Here is a 24,290-nt window from a genome sequence, read left to right as displayed (position 1 = left end):
GCCTTGTTAAAATGACAACATACTACTTTTCTTTTTTCATCTTTGCCGTCTACCTTTCCATCTTTAATATACTGGTGTCTTTCATCTTGCTCTTTGTTACTAACACTTTTACCATCACTAGGTTTCCTATACCTCCAATTTCCTTGCTGATTCCTATATGATCCTTTTCCTACACTCAACTGTCTGTGTGAAATATCATAAGTATCGGCTGAAACTGCAGCTTCTCTTATCTTTTCACTTTGCCTTTCATCTAAATATGTCTGAATAGTTACTGCAATACTATTTCTAAACTCTTCCATAATCATAACCTCTCTTACATTTTCAAAAGTTTTGTCTAACTTTAATGCCCGAAATCATTGATTCCAGAAAGTTTCTTTTTGTCTTGCAAACTCTACAACTGCCCGATCAGGTACCTTTCTTACAGTCCTAAACTTCAACTGATAAGCTTCAGGGACAAAATCATAAGCATTTAGTATCGCCTTTTTCACCACCTCATAGTGTGCAGGTTGCTCCTCTGATAAACCAGCATACACATTAATTGCTGTACCTGACAAAAGCACTCTAATGTTATAGACCAAGCATCTGTTAGCCAATTCAATTTCATAGTTATCTTTTCAAATGAGGTAAAATATCTTTCAACTCCATCCTCCGTAAATTTAGGCTTGAACTGAAGACTTTTAATTAAGTCAAATTTCTTAAAGGAATCAAAATCACCATCTGAATCACAATCTCTTTCTTCCTTTATTCTAAGCTTTTCCCTAGCCAGGGTATGCTGCCTGAGCTCCTTCTCTCTCTGATACTCAAGCTCAAGCTTTCACATTTCCACTTCTTGCACTCTTTGTTTTTCTTTTTCTGACTCCTCTTTTTCCCATTGAAGCTTTTTCATTTCTATTTCTTTCAATCTATCCCTTTCTTTTTCTTTCTCCTTTCTTTCTGAGTTTTTTCATTTCTCTTTCTTTTTCTTTTTCTTCCATTTCAATTATTTTCATCCTTCTTTCTTCCTCTCTTTCCTCCAGTTCAAGTTTTTGCCTTTCCCTATCTCATTCTATATCAAGCTGCTTCATTGCAACAGAAGTCTTACTATATCCAGCTGTGACACACTAGTTTCAGGTGTCTCTTCCAACTTTAAATGCTGGGCAAGTACTTTGACCATACCAATCTTATGGAATTCTGTTTTTATTTCCACCTGCACTTTATCTGCTAACTCTCACAACTGAGTTTTAGTCAGAAATTTCAAATACTCCAAAGTCACATCCTCCACTCCCAGAAAAGTCTTAGCAACTGCCAAAGCCATGTTGCAGTTCAACCACTTTAAAATCCCTCAACACAAAACTGCTGAGTTCAGTATTTTCCTCATTCTCGTATCCTTTGGATTCAGAAACTCCAAACCAATCAAGGAAGTTTAATATCCCGCAAAGAGCCCCCAAATTTGTTATGACCGCAGCTGATGTGATTTGCTGGGCAAACCATGTCCCAGAGGGAAACTTGTCTTACTGATCATAACTTTTTTTTGTATTTTGAAAATGAGGGGAAAACAACTAATCCCAGAAGCATAGAATCCCAGTAACACTTTTCGGATTTTAAAGTTATAAGTTTTATTAACAAGAAAAATAAATTTAAACACACAAGATTAAAAATTACAGTTAAAATAGTCTTACAAAACATTCACCAAAAAACCCCACTTGGTCAAACAACAAGTAAACTTGTGCTCCCATATAGATTTTAACCATAAAAATGGTTTTACCCAAGGCAAAAACTGCTGCTACTTTAATAAAGTATATCACACAACTTCTCACTCTCTTCCAATCTGCTGTGGAACTGAAAAAGGTTCAGAAACAGATTGCTTTCTAAAAACAAAGATTTTTCTGGCTTGAAACTGGATGGTTGCTTCAAATTCACAACTTTTCTCAACACAGAGCTGGTCTCAGGACATCTCCCCCATGCAGCCAACACAACTCAACTAAACATCTTTCCTTAAATATTCTATCCCCTTTGATCTTAGACTTCATTGTTCTAAACTCCTCTTTTAACTCAACTTTTCCAAAATATAAAAATCTTTCATGTATCCCTATTGCCTTCACTTTCAGGTGAAATAAAATGTATTAACCTTCCCTTGTTTACCTATAAAACCTTTGTAAGTTGTAAAAGTCGCTTGTCATTTTTAAACTCCCTTTTAAATTTAACAGCTAGAAAGTCCAGTTCCTACTTATCTTATAATGCAAATTTCAAACCCAACCTATTTACTTGTACATTCAATTTCACCATAGTCTCTCATTACAAATGCATGCATCTATTCCCTTTCCCTTTTATCTCTCTGCTGCCACAGACAAACTGAGTTTACTAACCTTCCCCCAGTTTAATTGCACACACACACACCCTTCTTTACAGAATACCACTGTATTGCCAAAAATATTTTTAAAAGATCCATCTTCACACTAATGTTACTAATGTTTACTTGAAACCATTTGCCCATGCAAACCTTTCATCACAATGTGAGTCAAGAAATGGTTGAAGGCATTGGGTACAGAAAACACTATGGGCCCAACAACATCCTGGCTGCAGTGCGGATGACTTGTGCCCCAGAACTAGCTGTGCTTCCAGCCAAGTTATTCCAGTACAGTTACAACATTGGCATCCACCCAACAAAGTGTAAAATGACTGTGGTACGGCCTGTCCATAAAAGGGAGGGAAAGTCCAATCTTGCCAATTACTACCCCATTAGCCTACTGTCAATCATCAGCAAAGTGATGGAAGATGTCATCATGAGCGTTTTCACGAGGCATTTGCCAACTTTCTCACTAATGCTCATTTTCGTTTTCGCCAGAAACAGTTAACTGCTGACCCCATTACTGCCTTGGCCCGATCATGGGCAAAAAATGTTGAATTACAGAACTGAGGTGCGAGTGACTGTCCTTGACAACAAGGCATTGTTTGACTGAGTGTGGCATCAAGGAATCCTGGAAACACTGAAGTCATGGAAATGAAGGGAAAAGCTTTCCACTGGCTGGAGTCATGCCTCACACAAAGGAAGGTGGTTGTTAGAGTCCAATCATCTCAATCCCAGAATATTGCTGCCAGAGTTCCTCAAGGTAGTGTCCTAGATCCAGTTGCTTCATCTCACCTCCATCATGAGGTCAGAAGTGGGGATGTTGGCTGATGATTACAAAGCATTCAGTTTCATTCACAACTCCTCAGCTACTGAAACAGTCACCCCTTGACAATCAATAAATAACACTACCATCACTGAATTCCCATCAACACCCTGGGAGGTCACCATTGACCAGAAATTAACTGCAGTCATCACATAATTGTTGTAACTACAAGAGCAGGTCTGCAGCAATTAACTCACCTCCTTGACTCCCCAATGCCTGTCCACCGTCTGCAAGGCACAAGTCAGGTGTACAACTCCAACAACACTCAGAAAGTACAACACAATTCAAATTAAAGCTTCCGGTTTAACTGGCGTTCCATAACAATATTAAAAATTCACTCCCCCCATCACTGGCGCATTATAGCTGTTGTGTGCAACATCTACAAGATGCACTAGAGCACTTGCCAAGGCTTTGTCAACAGCATCTTCCACACATGAAACGTCTTATCACCTCTCTTGTTGGAGACTGTCATTGCCAGCAACATCCATGTACTATGAACAAAGAATAATTTTATTAAAATTCATTTACAGGATATGGGCTTCGCTCCTTAGGCCAGCATTTATTTCCTATACCTAATTGCCCTTGAGAAGGTGGTGGTGAGCTGCCTTCTTGAACTGCTGCAATCCATTTGGTGTAGGTACACCCACTGTGCTGTTAGGGAGGCAGTTCAAGTATTTTGACCCAACGACAGTGAAGGGAAGGTGATATATTTCCAAGTCAGGATGGTGAGTGTCTTGGAAGGAGCTTCCAGCTGGTGGTTTTCCCATGTGTCTGCTGCCATTGTCCTTGTCCTTCAAGATGGTAGTGGTTGTGGGTTTGGAAGGTGCTGTCTAAGGAGGCTTGGTGAGTTCCTGCAGTGCATCTTGCAGATGGTACACACTGCTGCCACTGTGCATCGGTGGCAGAGGGAGTGAATGTTTGTGGATGGGGTGCCAATCAATTGGGCTGATTTGTCCTGGATGGTGACAACTTCTTAAGTGTTCTTGGAGCTGCACTCATTCAGGCAAGTGGAGAGTATTCCATCACACACCTGACTTGTGCATTGTCGATAGTGGACAGGCTTTGGGGAGTCTGGTGGTGAGTTACTCGCCATGGGATTCCTAGCCTCTGACTTGCTCTTGTAGCCATGGTATATGGCTGTACTGTTCAGTTTCTGGTAAATGGTAACCCCCAGGATGTTGATAGTGGGGGATTCAGCGACAGTAATGTGATTGAATGTTAAGGGGCAATAGTTAGATTCTCGTTTGTTGGGCATGAATGTTACTTGCCACTTGTCAGCCCAAACCTGAATGTTGTCTTGGTCTTGCTGCATTTGGACATCGACTTCTTCAGTATGTGAGGAGTCACAAATGGTGCTAAAGATTGTGCGAACATCCCCGCTTCTGACCTTATGATGGAAGGAAGGTTATTGATGAAGCAGCTGAAGAAGGTTGGGCCGAGGACACTACTCTGAGGAACTCCTGTGGTGATGTCCTGGAGCTGAGGTGATTGACCTCCAACAACCACAGTCAATTTCCTTTGTGTTCGGTATGACTCCAACCAGTGGAGAGCTTTCCATCTGATTCCCATTGACTCTAGTTTTACTGGGGCTCCTTGATACCACACTCAGTCAAATGCTGCCTTGATGTCAAGGGCAGTCACTTTTACCTCACCTCGGGAGTTCAGTTCTTTTGCCCATGTTTGAACCAAGGCTGTAATGAGGTCAGAAACTGAGTGACCCTGGTGGAACCCAATCTGAACGTCAGTGAACATACGAATTATGAGCAGAAGTAGGCCACTTAGCCCCTCGAGCCTGCTCCGCCATTCAATAAGATCATGGCTGATCTGAATGTAGCCTCAATCCCACATTCCCGCCTACCCCAGATAACCTTTCACCCCGTTGTTAATCAAGAATCTATCTAGCTCTGCCTTAAAAATATTCAAAAGCTCTGCTTCTACTGCCTTTTGAGGAAAAGAGTTCTAAAGAGTCATGACCCTCAGAGAAAAATAATTCTCCTCATCTCTGTCTTAAATGAACAAACCCATATTTTTAAACACAGTGACCCCTCGTTTTAGATTCTCCCGCAAGAGAAACATCCTCTCCACATCCACTCTGTCAAAACCCCTCAGGATCTTGTATGTTTCAATCAAATCGCCTCTTACTCTTTTAAACTGCAGTGAATACAAGCCTAACCTGTCCAACTTTTCACATAAGACAACCCGCGCATTCCTGGTATTAACCTACTAAGCCTTACCTGAACTGCTTCTAATGCATTTACATCTTTTCTTAAACAAGGAGACCAGTACTGTACACAATACCCCAGATGTGGTCTCACCAGTGTCCTGTACCTCCCTACTATGGTAATCATTCCTCTCTCAATATTTGATGACATTCTGTTAGGTTTCCTAATTACTTGCTGTACCTGCATACTAGCCTTTTGTGAGTCATGCAGTAGGACACCCTGATCCCTCTGAATCTCAAAACTCTGCAGTCTCTCACCATTTAGATAATAAGCTTCTTTATTATTCTTCCTGCCAAAATAGACAATTTCACTTTTGCCCACTCACTTAACCTATCCATATCTTTTTGTAGCCTCCTTATGTCCTCTTCACAACTTGCTTTCCTACCAATCTTTGTGTTGTCAACAAATTTAGCAACCATTCCTTTGGTCCCTTCATTCAAGTCATTTATATAAATTGTAATATGTTTTAGCCCCAGCATTGATCCCTGTGGCACACCACTCGTCACATCCTGTCAACCAGGAAAAGACCCATTTGTGCCAACTCTCTGCTTCCTGTTCACTAGCCAATCTTCTATCCATGCCAATATGTTACCTCCTACACCATGAGCTTTTCTTTTCCACAATAAAGTTTGAAGTGGCATTTTATCAAATGCCTTCTGGAAATCTTACAGTACATCCAGAGATCCCCCTTTACCCAGAGCACATGTGACTCCTTCAAAGAGCTCCAATAAATTGGTTAAACATGATTGCCCTTTCACAAAACCATGTTGACTCTGCTTGATTGCCTTGAATTTTTCTGAGTGCCTTGCTATAATATTTTTAATAATAGCTTCTAACATATTCCATATGACAGATGTTTGGCTAACTGACCTGTAGTTCTTGCTTTCTGTCTCCCTTTTTGAATAAAGGAGTTATATTTGCTATTTTCCAATTGAACGGAACCTTCTCCGAATTTCGGGAATTTTGCAAATTAAAATCAATGCATCAATTATCTCACTAGCTACTTCTTTCAAGACCTTAGGGTGAAGTCCATTCGGACCCGAAGATTTGTTAGCCCACAGCCCCAACAATTTGCTCAATACCACTTGCTTGGTGATTGTAATTTTCCCAAGTTCCTCCCTCCCTCCTGATTTACAGTTATTTCCGGGATGTTACTTGTGTCCTCTATAGTGAGGACTGAAGCAAAGTACCTGTTTAATTAATCCGCCATATCTCTGCTTTCCATTATCAATTCCCCAGATGCACTTTGTATAGGACCAACACTCACTTTGTTAACACCTTTCTTATTTAAATATCTATAGAAACTCTTACTATCAGTCGTTATGTTACGAGCTAGCTTTCTCTTGTAATTTTATTTTTCTATCCTTATTAATCTTTTTGTCATTATATACTGTTCTTTATATTCTTTCCAATCTTCTGACCTGCTACCTGTCTTTACATAAATATATGCTTTTTCTTTAAGTTTGATACTGTCTTTAACTTTTTTAGTTAACCACGGATGGTGGGCCCTCCCCTTGGAATTTTTCTTTCTCATTGGAATGTATGTATTCTGTATATTCTGAAGTATCCTTTTAAATGTCTGCCACTGAACCTCTATTGACCTATCCTATAACCTCATTTGCCAGTTCACTTTAGCTAGCACCACTTTCAAGCCCCCATAATTGCCCTTATTTAAGTTTAAAATACGAGTCTTGGATGCACTCATTTCCCCCTCAAAATGAACGTGAAATTCAATCACATTATGTTTGCTGCTACCCAGGGGTGCCTTCACAATGAGGTTATTAATTCTCACTCATTGCTCAATACCAGGTCTAGTATAGCTTGCTCTCAGTAAGATTATTGCTAAGCAAATGCCGCCTGAGAGCACTGTTGATGACCCCTTCCATCACTTTACTGATGAATGAGAATAGACTGTTGGGGCAGTAATTGGCCAGGTTGGATTTGTCCTTTTTGTGTACAGGACATAACTGGGCAATTTTCCACATTCCCATGTAGATGTCAATGTTGTAGCTGTATTGGAACAGCTTAGCTAGGGATGTGGCAAGTTCTGGAACACAAGTCTTCAGTACTATTGCCAGAATATTGTCAGGGCCCATAGCTCTTGCAGTATCCATTGCCTTCAGCTGTTTCTTGATATAACCTGGAATGAATTGAATTGGCTGAACAACTGATGGATCATCCACTTGGCACTTGTTGCTGAAGATTGCAGCGAATGCCACAGCCTTATCTTTTGCACTGATGTGCTGGACTCCTCCATCATTGAGGATGGGGATATTTGTGGAGCCTCCTCCTCCAGTGAGTTGTTTAATTGTCCATCACCATTCACAACTGGATGTGGCAGGACTGCACAGCTTAGGTCGGATCTGTGGGTTGTGGAATCACTTAGCTTTGTCTATCACTTGCTGCTAATGCTGTTTAGCATGCAAGTAGTCCTGTATTGTAGCTTCACCAGGTTAACACCTCATTTTTAGGAATGCCTGGTGCAGCTCCTGGCATGCTCTCCTGCACTCTTCATTGAATCAGAGTTGATCCCCTGACTTGATGGTAATGGTATAGTGGGGTATATGCCATGCCATGAGGTTAAAGATCGTGGTTGAGTACAATTCTGCTGCTGCTGCCGATGGCCCACAGCACTTGGAGTTGCTGGATCTGTTCAAAATCTATCCCATTTAGCATGGCGGTAGTGCCACACAACATGATGGAGGGTATCCTCAATGTGAAGACAGGACTCCATTCCATAAGCACTATGTGGTAGTCACGCGTATCGATACCGTCATGGACAGATGCATCTACAGCAGGCATGTTGGTGAGGATGAGGTCAAGTATATTTTTCCCTCTTGTTGGTTCCCTCACCGCCTGCTGCAGAAATCAGTCTAGCAGTTACGTCCTTTAAGACTCGGTCAGCTTGGTCTGTGGTGGTGCGGCTGAGCCACTCTTGGTAATGGACATTGAAGTCCCCCACCCAGAGTACATTCTGTGCCCTTGCCATCCTCAGTGCTTCCTCCAAGTGGTGTTCAACATGGAGGTGTACTGATTCACCTGCTGAGCAGGTGGGTTGGGGGTGGGGGACAGTATGAGGAGCTTTCCTTGTCCATGTTGTCTTATTGTGCCTCCTGTTCGTCAATTCCACTAATCAATATGTGATTCTTAGTTCAGTGGTATTATACATTAGATACTTGAGAACATAATCCAGACTGATATTTCAGTGCAGTACTGAGAGAATGCTGCATTGTTGGAAGTGTTGTCTTGAACCTGATATGTTAAACCAATGCCTCCATTCTTGGGTGGTTGTAAATAATCTCATCAGACTATTCGAAGAAGAGGAGGGGAGTTCTCTCTGTGAACTGACCATTATTTACCACACAACCAACATCAGCAAAAACAAACTATCTGATCATTTATCTCATTGCTGTTTGTGGATGAAATTGGGTGTCACGTTTCACATTACAACAATACGAACACACTTTGAAAGTGCAATATATGAGTAGTTAAAGATACAATATATTTTTAATTTGAGAATAAGTGTAGCATGTTCAGTTCTATTTCTAATGTGCTCCACCAGTGGGCTTTTTTGTGTATTTATGGGTCTGTTGGAGACTCATTGATAGAGATTGATTGCTATAACTTCATTATCACTGTATCACAACTACCAGGATGGTAGAAGATGAACTTAATGTACTATGGTCATTTTTCACCTAGCAATTCCTATGTCCCAAAAGTTGGCTGTAAAGTGCTTTTGGGACATCCTAAGGTCATGAAAGGTCCTAAATATATGCAAGTCCTTTTTTCTTTTTAACCTATGATCTCCTGCATTCTCTCTCATAGTTTGCTCTACCCACTAATTGGTAGCAGCACCCAACTTCAATATTGTTCCTCTTGTGCCTGTGTCCAAATTCATATACATATAAAACAAGATACCAGCAAAGATATCAGCATAACATTACTCGCATCTGGTTTCTTTAAAAAAAGGCATGATATCTTCCTTCTGTTTTCTGTCCCTTCACCATTCCTTGATGCATGCAATGGGTCTTTTTAATATTATGCACCTTAATTTTGCAAGTCTGAAACGTTGCACATCATCAATGCCTCTGATCTATACCCATATCCACCTTATTTCCTCTATCTGTACACAGATTTTCTTTAAAAAATGTAGGACTGGCCTTGCCATAATCACTTACATAGATTTTTCGTCATTCCATTGAATAGTCCCATAATCCAATTAAAAAGGATACTTAGGCTGGAGAAGACCAGAAAGTTTGTGTAGAATTTCTCTTCTGAAATTGAGATACTCCTCACTGACATCATAATGAGGACAGTGGATTATGAAATTCTACAATCATTAAATAATGGGATGAAATTTTATACTCAGAATCTACTTTTCAACAATTTAGACCTGTCCTGTCATGGAAATAGACACTGAGGTCATATCCATATGTGTTGGCAACTCTCTTCATATTTCAGCCAAAAATCAGACAAGCTCAATTTTGTCTATTTCACTCTACCCTCCCCCCGCCAAACACATGCACGCAACACAAATGCATCAATAGCAGAAGGGATTAGACAGGAGTAAGAAATCTTGCTGAAATGAATTACCTCAGTATAAATTAATGTTTGAACCTGGATCCTCCTGGTCAGTGTAGCATAATAGATGTAGAAAATTAATCTGCACAAACTATATGTCACTCACCAGCAGTTTTATGAAGTCACCAAGTTGGATGCTGAAGGAAAATATTGTCTATATGGACTTTTAGAATGTTTTTGATAAGGTACCACGTAAGAAGTTTCTCAACAAGATTGAATCTTACTGAAATAGTGGTAATCTACTTTGTTGGTTGGAGAATTATCTGAAAACCTGGTGGCAGAAAGTGATTATAGATGGATGAGCAATGAGCCTAGTAACTACTGATGTCAATGGTGGGAAAATTACTAGAGGTCATTGTCAAGCACAAATTAATTCTTACTTACATAGGATGTACATCACAGATACAGACAATTAAGCCCAACCAGTCCATGTCGTTGTTTACGCTCTACTTGACCCTCCTCCTAACTTCCCTCATTTACATCTATCATAAATAATCCTCTAGTTCCTTGTCTCTCATATGCCTGTCTAGTTTCCTCTTAAATGCATCTATACTATTTGCTTCAACCACTCTTTATGGTAGCGAGTTCCACATTCTCATCACTCATTGGGTAAAGAAGTTCCTTCTGAATTCTTGGTGACTATCTTATATTGATGGAATCTGGTTATACTCTTCCCCACAAGAACAAACATATTCTCTAGATCCACTTGGTAAAGCATGGGTTAATGAGGGACAGCTAACACAGATTTGTGAAGGCAAATTGTGTCTGAACAACCTGATTTGACTTCTTTGAAGTAACAGAGGTTGATGAAGGTAGTGCAGTAGATGTTGCTTGTTTGTGTGTAAGCATATACACATATTATATACTTTCTAAATGCATTTGATAAATTATAGAATGGTTACAGCATAGAGAGAGGTCATTTGGCCCTTTGTCCCAAGCTAGTTCTCTGTAAGAGCCACTCAGCTGGTCCCACTCACCCAGCTTTTCCCAGAGCCCGGAAAATGTTTCCTCTTCAGATAATTATCCAATTCCTTTTTGAAAGCCAGAGCATTCCAGATGGTAACTGTGCAAAAAAGCTTTTCTTTATGCTGCCTTCAATTCTTTTGCACATCATTTTAAACCTGTGTTGTCTGGTTTTTGACCCATTTGCTAATGGGAAGTTTCTCTTTATCTACTCTATCTAGATTCATTCTAGGCCCAATCATCTTTAGCTGCTTCATCAATGACCTCTTTCCATCATAACGTCAAAAGTGGGGATGTTCCCTGATGTTTGCACAACTTTCAGCACCATTCGCGACTCCTCAGATACTGAAGCAGTCCACATCCAAATGCAGTAAGACCTGGACAATATCCAGGCTTGGGTTGACAAGTGGCAAGTAACATTTGTGCCACACAAATGTCAGGCAATGACCATCTCCAACAAGAGAGAATCCAATCATCGCCCCTTGATGTTCAATGGCATTACCATCACTGAATCCCCCACTATCAACATCTCGGGGTTACCATTGACCAGAAACTGAACTGTACTAGCCATATAAATACTGTGGCTACAAGAGCAAGTCAGAGGCTAGGAATTGTGCAACGAGTAGCTCGCCTCCTGACTCCCCAAAGCCTGTCCACCATCTACAAGGCACAAGTCAGGAATGTGATGGAATGCTCCCCACTTGCCTGGATGAGTGCAGCTCCTACAACACGCAAGAAGCTTGACACAGTCCAGGACAAAGCAGTCCGTTTGATTGGCACCACATCCACAAACATTCCCTCCACTGCCGATGCACAGTAGCAGCAGCGTGTACCAATCTACAAGATGCACTGCAGGAATTCACCAAGGCTCCTTAGACAGCACCTTCCAAACCCACAACCACTACCACCGAGAAGGACAGGGGCAGCAGATAGATAGGAACACCACCACCTGGAAGTTCCCCTCCAAGTCACTTACCATCCTGATTTGGAAATATATCGCCGTTCCTTCACTGTTGCTGGGTCAAAATCCTGGAACTCCTTTCCTAACAGCACTGTGGGTGTACCTACACCACATGCAGCGGTTCAAGAAGGCAGTTCACCACCACCTTCTCAAGGGCAACAAGGGATGGGGCAATAAATACTGGCTCAGCCAGCGAAGCCCACATCCCGTGAATGAATGAAACAAAATCCCTCATGATTTTGAAAACCTCTATCAAATCTCCTCTTCTCTAAAGAGAACAGATGCAGGATAACCAACTTATACATGTAACTGAAGTGTATTGTCCCTGGAACCATTCTCGTGAATCTTTTCTGCATTCTTCACAAAGCCTTTACATCCTCCCTAAAATGTGGTTCCGAAAATTGGACACAATACTCCAGTTGAAGTCAAACCAGTGTTTTATAAAGGCTCAGCATAATTTCCTTGCTTGTGTACTACTCTATGCTTTTAATTATAAAGCCCAGGGTCCTGTACACCTTATTAACTGCTTTCTGAACTTGTCCTTCTACCTTTAATGATTTGTACACATATGCTCCCAGCTCATGCACTCTTTAGGATTGTATCCTTTATTTTAAATTGCCGTTCCTCATTTTTTCCCAACAAATTGCATCACTGTAGACTTCTCTGTATTAAATTTCACCTGTCATGTGTCTGCCCATTCTGTCAGCCTATGTTGTTGCAAAAAAAGTCTAACTTCATGATTCATATTTCTTAGCTTGGAGATAGAAGTGTTAAACATTGGATTATGGAAGCACCTAGTTTGGGAGGCTGGTAAACAGACCTGAAGTGATTGCAGTTCAAAGGATGGTCTGTGTTTATTTGATTTAGTTTACTTAGTAAGGTGAGAATGGGAAGTGGGAAAACATTAAACAACTGATGGCCCTTTCTGAGTTTCTTGCCAGAGACGAGATGTCTATTATTGTCTTCATAAAGAGTTTAAATTATTCATGTAATTTCTCTGATCAGGAAAGGTTGGAAAGCAATAAATAAACAAGGGAAGTTCTTAAAGTATCCATACACTTTTCAGATCAAAGGACAGATTTGGGGATTAAATTAACTAAAATCTCTATCTGGGACGTCCTAGGTCTTTGCCGTTGGGATAAGTTTCTAGAAACTGTCCTTTTTGTTTTGGGTTCATCTCTGTCACAGAGTTCTGATTTTTCATAGAAAATGGGCAGTTTATGTCTGGAGCTGGAACACTTTTGAGACACAAAGAAAATTTGCCAGAACCTGTAGACCAGAGGCGCAAAGAGCTATCTGATTTTGGAGTCACTGAGCAAGAAAACAGTGAGGCCTATGCTTAAGCAGGAGTATCCACAATCATGAGGTGCTTAAAGAGAGTTCGAGTTGTGTCTAGCTAGATGCTAGTGGAAGGACCCAAGAAATTTCATACCCCAGAGAATAGCGGGTACATTGAGGAGAATCAGAGTGGATTCCTGAAAGCTGTGGCACACCTGATTTGGTTCCAGAAGCGAAGGAACCCTCAAGATCCTGTATAGTAGAGGGGAGCTCTCAGGTAGAAATAATAATTGTAAAAAATAATGTGCCATTGACTTTCAGGCTTAAAGAGTAAGTGTTTATGAAATATAAAGTGCTAAATTAGTTATACTTCCTTTGTTTAACTGTTGTAAAGTTTAAATTTTTATTTAAAGTATGAAACCTTATGGTGTAATTCATTTAGTCAATAACCAGAAGTTCAAAATTATTTTTTAGAATAGTCTCCCTTGAGATAATAAAAATGTCCTTTTGAAGTTTATCACTATCCTCATCTGCAAATTTTGAAATTGTGCCCTGTACACGCAAGACTAGGTCATTAATATAGATTAAGAAAAGCAATGGTTCTAATACTGAACCCTGTGGAACCACACTATAGACTTTCCTCCAGCAGTACAGAACAGACTTATTCAGAAAACAGAAGTACATAGTACTAAAGGGACTGTGAATACTTGTACGTTAGTTCCTAAGGGACAGGAGGAAGAACGCAATGGTAAATTTAAATTATTCTGACTGGACAGCAGTATGCACCAGGGTTGCTGTTATGACGTAGTAGATGATGCATACCAGGTGGATCGAATCCACAAGGGAAGCTTGAGCACACGGTCACAACTGTTCTGCAATTTGTATTTTATTTCAAGATGAGTGCCCTGAATTCAGAGGTTACAAAATTATCACAACTTCAGAGATTTTTAGAAAACTAAAATAAACATTTATTAACAAAGAAAAGATTTCAAGCACATACGGTGGTCTATAAATTACTACAATAACTCCTAAAATCCCTAATTAATCTGGCTCCCAGTTACACCTCCTTTTAAGGCAACAGTAAAAACAAATAGATTTAAACAGAGCCAGGCAAAGCAACACAATGCTTTGGAAAGTGATATTCAAAGTGAGTTTTCTTAGCTTTAGTTCTTGTCAGCAGCAACTTGATGCACAGAGGCTGGAGGCTTTTCACACTTGTGTTAGATCTAAGAATGTTGTCTAAGAACTGATGAAGTTCTGATGAAGTCATACGGACTCGAAATGTTAACTGTGTTCCTCTCCGCAGATGCTGTCAGACCTGCTGAGTTTTTCCAGCTATTTTTGTTTTTGTTCCATCAATACCCTTCTCAACTTTTCTTCGTCTTTAAGCCATCCATAAAACATTGATTCAGCAATTCCCATTCTATGCAAAACAGATGCTTGTTTAGAACCTTCCTTGACCTGATGATTTTCAGTTTCTTGGCAATGGTGTAATATTTTCTGAAATGGCAAATATACATGAAGGTCTTGGGACCAATGATGGTCCATTTTATTCTGATCACCGTGCTATACTAGACTGTTCTAGCAGGATCCTAGTGTAAATAGTGAGTGGGACAGTAGTGGATTGTAGTGCAACATTGAAACACTGATGAAAGGGGCAGATACATAGCAGATGTAATTTAACGAGGGTTACGATGAACGGGAAAAAGCAACATGGGTACCCAGTATAACCAAAATGGTACCATTTTGATGTGGGGGTTGGGGCAGGTCAAAAACAGAGCATCTGTGGGGTACATATTCACAAATCAGAAGCTGGAATTGCTCTCAGAGTGAAGAAGTTTAAGGGAGATCTACTAAGACAATCAAAATTATGAAGGGTTTGGATAGAGCAAGTAGGGAGAAACTGTTTTCTCTGTCAAATGGATCAGTAACCAAGGGTTATGTATTTAAAATAATTTAGAAAACTAGAGGGGAAATCAGGAGAATTTTTTTCTGATGGTTGTTGAGACCTGGAGCATCTCACTTTATCCTTCATAAACTTGAGGTCATGCAGAACAATGCTGCCCTTGTCCTTATGCACACCAAGTTCTGTTCACCCATCACCCTTTTGCTATACTAGGCATATAAGTCAACATCCACTTTACGATCGTGATGAGCTTTACTCATGTTAGTAGTCAGCCAAAATTTCTCATCCTGGAAATACATATTTTACTTATCACTTCTTTTTACTTATTTACTTTTACTTATAACTTATAACTGGGCGCAAGGGATCAAACAGGCGATATTGGCTGTGTTGCGAAGATGCATGGGAGTTCAAGACAAACCCAGAGAGAGCAGACCACGCATAGCAACGAAATGAGTCTTCCAACAAAACAAATGAAATAAGATGGTTTCAAGCGAAAAGAAACGACATTTGCTAACTCAACAAATTACTGTGCTGCAGCGAGGGAATTCAGTTTTAATGAAAAGCTGGTGCAAGAATGAAGGAAGGAGGAATCCACCCTGAAGATGCCTAAGATCAAATGCGCTACAAACAGGGACCAGCCACTGGCCTGGTTTTGAGAAGCATGTATCAGAATGGATCCTCAAATCACCAGAAATGAAGTGGGCCAGATCAAACCCTGAGCCCAGCAAAGATATCAGAGCAACAGCTAATTGGCGTAGCTGCTTTATGGAACAAAGCATTTTATTGTTGCAGAAGACCTAAATCGCTCAGAAACATCTAAAGACCTTGATGCCAAAATTACCAGGTTCATCGTCAGACAGCAACAAAAACATAAGTATCCATTATGTCACATAGGCAACATGGATGAAACGCCCATGAATTTCGATATGCCCAGCAACCAAACTGTGGAGTGGATAGGTTCAAAAACAATTCTAATGAAAACCACAGAAAAGGCACGATTCACTAGTGGCACTAACCTGCACTGCATGGTCGACGGAACAAATTTAAGTCAATGGAAATTTTAAATGTAAAACCATACTGAAAATCAAATTCCCCGCGAGAGTTTTTGTATGTGTCCAAGACAATGGTTGAATGGATGAGGATGGAGTGAAGTTGCAGGTTGACAATGCATCCTGTTGGCCCACGCAGAGAACACAGCTTATTAGTGTGGGACATGTTCAGATCTTATATAACTGATGTTCACACCAAATAGAACAGGTGGATGGTTGATGGAGTAAAAAACCTTCAGAGTGGAAATGTGCTTGCTTGCCCCGCTTGATATTTTGTTAGGCTGTCATCAAACCGTAGGATGCTATTAGTGCACAAACTGTCATCAGATTATTATATAAAATGCAAAATATCCAATTCAGTGGATGGAAATGAAAATGATTTTTTGTGGAGGGATTTTAAAAGTAAAAACACCACATCTGATCCAGAGTGGGATGCTTATAATACCATGGCCAAAGTGACTCAATGAATTCGATGAACTCTTTGCATTGGGTGCTGAAGACAATGAATTTGACAGGTTTTAAAATGTTTTCATTGTGGTTGAATGTATCGTTGTAGAATTAATTCATTCAATAAACCACATCACATTAATATGAATTAACAATGTTATTTTTTTTTAAATGGCGAATACCCACACAGAGTTCACAACTTATACTTGGCATAAGTCAACCCCTCGATTTTGGGGTTTTTTTTTTGGAGGCTTCAAAGATCCACTTATACACCACGATCTATAGTACATAGTATTATAGTATGCAGTATTATACTGGTGCACTAGGTAATACTCTTGAGGTTTGGTTTGGCATACAATAATGGCTTTGAGTAGTTAGCTTTCATTAGAAGTATTACAGCTGCATATATTTCAAGAACTTCCTAAAACTAATGTGCTTTTTAAAAAAAGCTTGTGGCTGAAAATGTAATCTAAAACTATTTGACACTGACATGGGATGCCTGAAAAGGAAAGCACCACTTCCCTGCACCCTAAAATCAGAAGTATCCCATTTTCATGAGCTCAAAAATTCACACCAAATGTTTTTAAGATTTCAATAATTTATATAAATAGGTTAGAATGAATCCTAACAAGTACTAAAAACATTTGATTTCTATATTGATAATATGCACAAATACAAAATTATCGTTGTCAGCCTACACCATTTTCAGCAGTGGGTATCACAATGCAGGCATGAGACATACGGTACTTCAAAATATATTTTGGTTTGAAATAGTTAAGATGTGCAAGTTGAAGAAAATGGAATAAAAATATAAAAGGAGTGAATGCTTAACCATCATAAAACATTTGTTGTTGGTTACTGCTTTTTACGTTACAAAGACTGACATGGATATCTGACTACGTGCCAGGCCAAAACTCTACAAAGCAGGCATAAAGGAAAAGATGTATCTTCTCTATTGCTTTCATTAAAAGTATTACAGCTGCATATATTTCAAGAGCTTACTAAAACTAATGTGCTTCTTAAAAAAAGTTTGTCGCTAAAAACGTAACCTAAAACTATTTCAACAAAATGCATTTTGTGTACGTGTGGACTTATTTTAATATATTTAGCAATCCCAGCCCTGCCCACAAAACTGGTCACACCCCCAGGACAAAATAATGAGCATGCCAAGTTTCTGCCAATTGTGGCCTTTTGAGGAGATTCTTCAAATTAAGCTCATTCTTTTAGGTACAGAGACACAAAATGTTTAAATACAAAAAATGTTTCAATTTACTATAAAACCTCTGTACTGTAACAATTGTGAAAACTGCCTGTACACTGAAACCAGTTAATGATTTAGCATTGCTTTTTAAAGTCATTTTTAGCGATTTAAAATGTTTACTCAGATGGTGCACTAGGCGCTTGTTAAAAATGTTTATCTTGTGGCACTCATTTGCAGCTGTATTAATAAAGCTGCACAAGGTTACCCCTCTGAAATACATCAATGAATATTCTTTAAAACAGGAGAAATATTAAACAATTATGCTGCCCGATTGCATTGGTTCATGGAAGATTTTACATTTGAGAGCACACAAATGAGTTTGGACAGAAATTTGAACAACTTCACTTCTGAAAACCAGCGCAATTTGTGCACAGACTGCCAATTGTGCTTATTGTGGAAACTTCACTCCAATATGTTTGTACTGAATAAATTGCAGTTTTAGTGTCGTTGCATTTTTGAGCACAAAATATTTCCCTTTTTTCACATTTTGCATTACTTTGAATTCTTGGGTCATTTGGATTTTTTTGACCTAATTCTAAATTGTGTGGACTATACCTTGAATGATAGAGAAGTCAGCTGCGATTGATTTCAAGCCAGTAATGTTAGTTGGAAGAACAAATTGCCTCGTAAAATGAGAAAATTACAGCATTGAAATTAATTGGATGTGTGCTCCTCTTTATACCAACACACACCAGATGTGGGTGAGTAAAATGTGGTTTGCAGTAGTCATCATATCATTGCCCTCCACGTCACTGCATGTTGTTTTAATCAATCAGGACTGCAAGTTTTTGTCATGATAATTACCCATAAATAAATATGAATGCTTTGGAGTGCAAATAGATCTTTAAAAGACTGATGATTTAAAATTAATATAAAAGCTTTTTGTTAATGTTAAGTCTTTGAGAAAAGTTTATTCTAATGTACTACGGTATTGTCTGTTGTAGACTTAGAAATTGGAAAATGGTTCATTCCTGTCCAATTGCCAAGCTTAGCCAAAAATGCATTTTTTGCAAAAACATTGAGCTGCAGCCTTGACTTGAAAAATTAGTCAACTTACAATATTGCATCACAAAAATCTAGTTGTTTAGAATTTCAACTTGCTTTTGCCATTCTGCTTTCTAACCCCTGGGTAGTCAAGTGGATAGAGGCAGGGAATGTTGTGGAAATAATGTGAACCAGAAAGAGGGCAGCATCAATCATTGACATTATGGGCTGGTCCTCCTAAAATTCTCCATGTCACTGTGCCCTCTGACCTGCATGCAAGCAGACCCTATGGATTCTGGATTCTAATTATATCACTCAGGACTGGACCTGTGCAGGTTGTGGACACCAGGGTTGGGATTATTTGGAAGAGGGTTCTGGTCAAATTCCCTGAAAACCTCATAAGCTCAGAAAGCACTCTCTTAAAGACAGACCTAGCTCATCAGAAGTGTCTTCATCTTCCAATAAATGGCTTCTTGCCCCTTTTCCAGCATTTGCTCCTGTCTAGCTGTGCATCTCATCCTCCAATGTCCTACAGGTGACTATTTAAATCCCTCAGGGTGAATGTCTTTATATTGGTGAGTGGATAGGTGAAATGCAGCAATAAGATAATGAGTGCACTGTTGCTATGTGAGGGGTCCCAGGGGGGATTATCTACGGACCATAAGAAAACTTCTGAAAAGATAGGGAAAAAAGCATTAAGAAATGTTTTAATCCTATACTGGAAAAGGCAACTGTGATCCATGGAGCAGCAGCACTTCAGAATTTTGGCTAAACAGTATTTAAGAGGATGCTAAAATGCAATATGAAGGAAGGATGCTTAGGATACATCCTTTGGACTGGAACTCATCTTGCCTGCTTTCCCATTTCAAACCACTTCCTGAAATATTGCAGCCTAAATTTACTTGTACCATTTGCATTGAAAAAGGATTGAGGTTTTATCGTCATTTTTAAAATTATGAATCAATTTAAGTATGATTAGGTAGAAATTACGTTCTGTGGTTGTGCAGTCAGTGAGGAGGGGATTACAAATCTAAAATTAGAATGAAGAGGAGTTGGGTGACTTATGTCTTGCTCCTTAAAGTGACCACATCAATAAGGAATGTATCCCTACCTCCAGTAAGCTCTCTTCTATAATGGGTTGCATTCACTTACAAGAAATAAAAAAGGAAAGTAAACAGTATCTAATGCAAATACAATCCATGTAAAAAGGGAGAAAACAGTGAGAAATGTGAAGCATTCAGAGGACCAATCTTACTTGGCAGTGTGCAGCTCAAAATATGATTGTTATTAAGGAAAAGTGCGTAGTGCATGGTCGGTAATGAAGAGTGAATCCTGGAGGGTATGGAGATCCATAATAAGATTGGCAAGGATCATGCAGAGCACTTGAGATACTTCATTTCATGTTTTGACAAACATGAAGAGTATCCAAGACAGTAGTCCAGCCTCCTGATAAGGCCACTGTACCTCTTCCTAAGCTGGAGCAAGGTGGTACAGTGTTGCTGGCAATTTACATTGCCCACTACTTTCTGGCATGCTTTCAAGCTTATTGTATTTGACGCACATCTCCTTCTTGCAAGCAAAACACTATGTTCCTTTCCAACACTCATAATAAGAGCTTTATGAAGTACTGTAATTGTTAAAGCACACTCCTGCTTCTTCCGAGAGGTGAATGTGTAAAACCAGCTTTGTTTAGTAGCATGAAGAGTCGGCAGCTGAAAACACATTTAGGAACTAGAAACAACAAAGGTATACAAGGAAAAGCCAATCATATGAAATGAGTACGAGAAGAAAAGCATATTATACACTTAGCATTGGCTCAAAAATCTACTGGATCAAAATAAAAAATATCCAGAAAAGCAACAGATGATTGCTCCAATATGATCTGACAAGACATACAATGATTTGTCCCTTCAAGCTGACAGATGGCTTTATCCCAGCACAATGCGTGAATTACCTTCATGTAACCAACAACATTCCAGTGTATTCCACCAAATGTAAATGAGCCCCTAGAAGAAACTGTCCCAATATCTCACATGACTCAGTGTAAAACCTTGATTGATAGTATTCTTGGGAAGCACCTTGGGAGTTTTTACTACTATAACACGAATAAAGTTGCAGGGCTAGAGATAAAATGTGGGAATGGGACTGACTGGATTGGCTCCATGGAGAGCCAGCAAAGACTTAATGGATCAAATGGCCCCCTTCTATGTTGCAATTGATTCCATGACTCTATAACAACAACTTGCAATTCTGGAGCACCTTTCACATAGTAATTTCCCAAGGTGTTTCACAGGGGCATTATCAAAAATCAAGGATGTGCCAGATTCTCGAATCGGAGGACCATAGATCTGGGAGGATTTTTTTTTGTTATTCTTTTCATGGCATGTGGGCACGCCGGCAAGGCCAGCATTTGTTGCTCACCCCTTGAACTGCCCTTGAACTGAACATTCCAGAGGACAGTTGAGAGTCAACCACATTACTGTGACTCCACATGGTCTGGAGTCACATATAGGCCAGACCAGGTAAGGTTGGCAGATTTCCTTCCCTATAGGACATTAGTGAGCCAGATGGGTTTTTACAACAAACTATTAAAGTTGTCATGGTCACCATTACTGTGTCTAGTTTTCAATTCCAGATTTGTTAATTGAATTTAAATTCCAACAGCTGCCTTGGTGGGATTTGAACCCGTGTCCCCAGAGAATTAGCTTGGGTCTCTGGATTACTAGTTGTGATATTACCACTGTGCCGCCACCTCTCCTTGCAATTGCATGAATTAGAAGATGTTATAGTGATAGTGAGGGGCAAGGCCATGATCTGATTTGAAAATGGATAAGAATTTTGATAATGAGCTATTGCCAGACTGAGCCAATGTAGGGCAGCAAGAACAGGTTTGATCAGTGACCCAGACTAAGTGCATGTTAGGACAAAGGGAGCAGAGCTTGGCTGGCTTCAAGTCTATCGAGTGGAAGTTAGGAAGTCAGCCCGGAGGGTGCTGGAATAGTAAAGTTTAGAGATAACAAAAGCATGAACAAAGTTTTCAGTGGATGAGCTGATGCAGGGGTAGAGTTGGGTAATGTTATGCAGGTCAGGATCTCATTTTGGAGTAAAACGAACACCACAGTTGCAAACAGTCTGGTTTGGCCTCAGACAACTCGCAGAAAGGAGGATGAAATCAGTGCTAGGGAAGAGATTTTGTGGCACAGACTAAAGACAATGGTTTTGGATTTCCCAATATATAATGAGCAAATTTTTGCTTTCAGTACTGCATGTCAGACAAGCAGTATGACAAACTAAAAACAGTGAGGTAAAGGTGTGATGAAGTGTAGCTGGATGTTGTCAATGTGCATGCGAACTTGATGTGTTTTTGGCTGATGTTGCCGAGATGCAACATGTACATGAGAAATAAAAGGGTGCCAAGGATAGATCTTTGGGGACTCTGTAGGCAACTATGTAACGGCAGGAAGAGGAGCCACTGCAGGTGAATCTCTGGCTATGACAGGTTAGATAAGAATCGAACCAGGTGAGATCAGTCCCATCCAATTGGGCAACAGAGAAGCATTGGATGAGGATGGTTCAATCAACTATATCAAAGGCTACAGACAGGTCAAGAACGAAAGGGCTCATTTAATGTGGTCACAGTCACATAGAATGCCATTTGTGACTACAATAAAGGCTCTTATAGAGAAACAAATTGTTAACAACGATAAAAGTAGCCATGCCAGCATTGCTTGCATCCTGAGAACATAAATAAAACACTGGTGTTAAAGCAGGTGCAAATTGAATGTTAGGCACTTAATACTTACCCTTCATGAGCATTGCTATATCAAAATAAGATTGTTGTGATGACATCAAGTAGCACACTTGCCTCTGAACCAGAAAGTTGCAGGTACAAGCTCCTTATATTATGGGCTGCCCACTTGAGATGAGTACATAATCTAGGCTGATACTGCAGTGCAATGCAAAGGAGCCGCCTTTTGGATTAAACATTAAACGGAGGCTTCGTCTGCTCTCTCAGGTGGATGTAAAAGATCCTATGGCACCGTGTACAAGAGTTCTCACAACATTCTCACCAATATTTATCTCGGAACTAACATCAGTAATGGAATGCTTAAATTCTTGGTCTTGCCCTTTTCAGCTAAAGCTTTAATAACAGGCCTCTATTGAAATCTAAGCAAAGAGAAGGCTTAAAATTTACCATCTGGTCATGTATCTCACAGCTGTTTTGGGGTCTAGCTGTGCATAAATTGACTGCTGTGTACTCTACACTGAAAACAATTGACTACACGTTAATAGTATTGAAATGGCAGCAAAGCACTTCAGGACCTGAAGGATGTGAAAGGCACTATATAAACAAATTCTATCATTTAATTTTAAAAGTTCAAAGATTTTAACAGATGATCCAACTATGTTTCATGTGGAGAGACACTTTTGTTCAAATTTCATCATTGATATGGTTGAATTTTGTTACCAATAACTTATATTTAACATCTTTAATGCAACAGAATGTCCCAAGGTACTTCACAGGAGCACTGTAAAAGGCCTCCATACACATCCAGTAAGTAGTTCAAAAAACAAATTTTTGAAATAAAATTTTACCACCCAATATCTTAGTAATATAAATTTACATATTTTCACTTGCAGATAAGCCACACAGACCCCAGTGAAACAACAATATGATGTGCCCAATCAAGGCATGCTTAAATTCTTGGTCCTGCCCTCTTCAGCCAGATTCAAGAGTAGGCCTTTAATGGGGATCCAATCAAAGAGAAAACTCAAAAACATAAAACATAATAATGTAAAATATTTCAAAAGATATAAACAGAACTTCATATAAGAGAACAAGGACTTTAAGGAATGAAAGGAAAAAAATAAGGTGTGAATTAACAAACAGAAAATGCGCAACATTAAATACAAATAAGCATAGTGAGATTGTTACCTCAATCGGTACTTAATTGGATAAGGCAACCAATGTACTTAAATCAGGATAGTAATATGTTACGAAAGTTTTACCAGAAATAACCAGCCAATATTTTGAGTAAATTCTGTAAAACGGTTATATTTGGCATTCCATCTAAGTGTGTCATTATAATCAAATACGACAAAGTTGAGATTACAGTGATGCACTGAATTTGGTGTGTCAATATGTCATGCTAGGGAGTTGGAGACACAGTCTTACATGCAAGCAAGATAAATTAACATTAACTTCCCCATTTCAAGATCCACCATTGGGGGGTGCATTTTTCACAGGAAATGAGAACAAAATGTTTTCAATCCTTCTCACAGGCCAACTTCAGAGCAGCAAGCATTTGGAAAAGGCCTAGTTGCTCTCTTCGCCAAATTCATAGTGTTTTGTTGGACCAAAAAAATTGGATGATGAATGTATTATTTACATTGGGTGCTGTGATGAATTCTTATTGTACATTTTGCCTGGCTCTGTGACATTGGTGCTTATTCACATGCAAAATACAATACAGATCTGTACTCTA

This window comes from Carcharodon carcharias, chromosome 1 (genome assembly GCF_017639515.1).
Source record: "Carcharodon carcharias isolate sCarCar2 chromosome 1, sCarCar2.pri, whole genome shotgun sequence".
NCBI lineage: Eukaryota > Metazoa > Chordata > Chondrichthyes > Lamniformes > Lamnidae > Carcharodon > Carcharodon carcharias.
Note: the sequence above shows the minus strand (reverse complement) of the source record.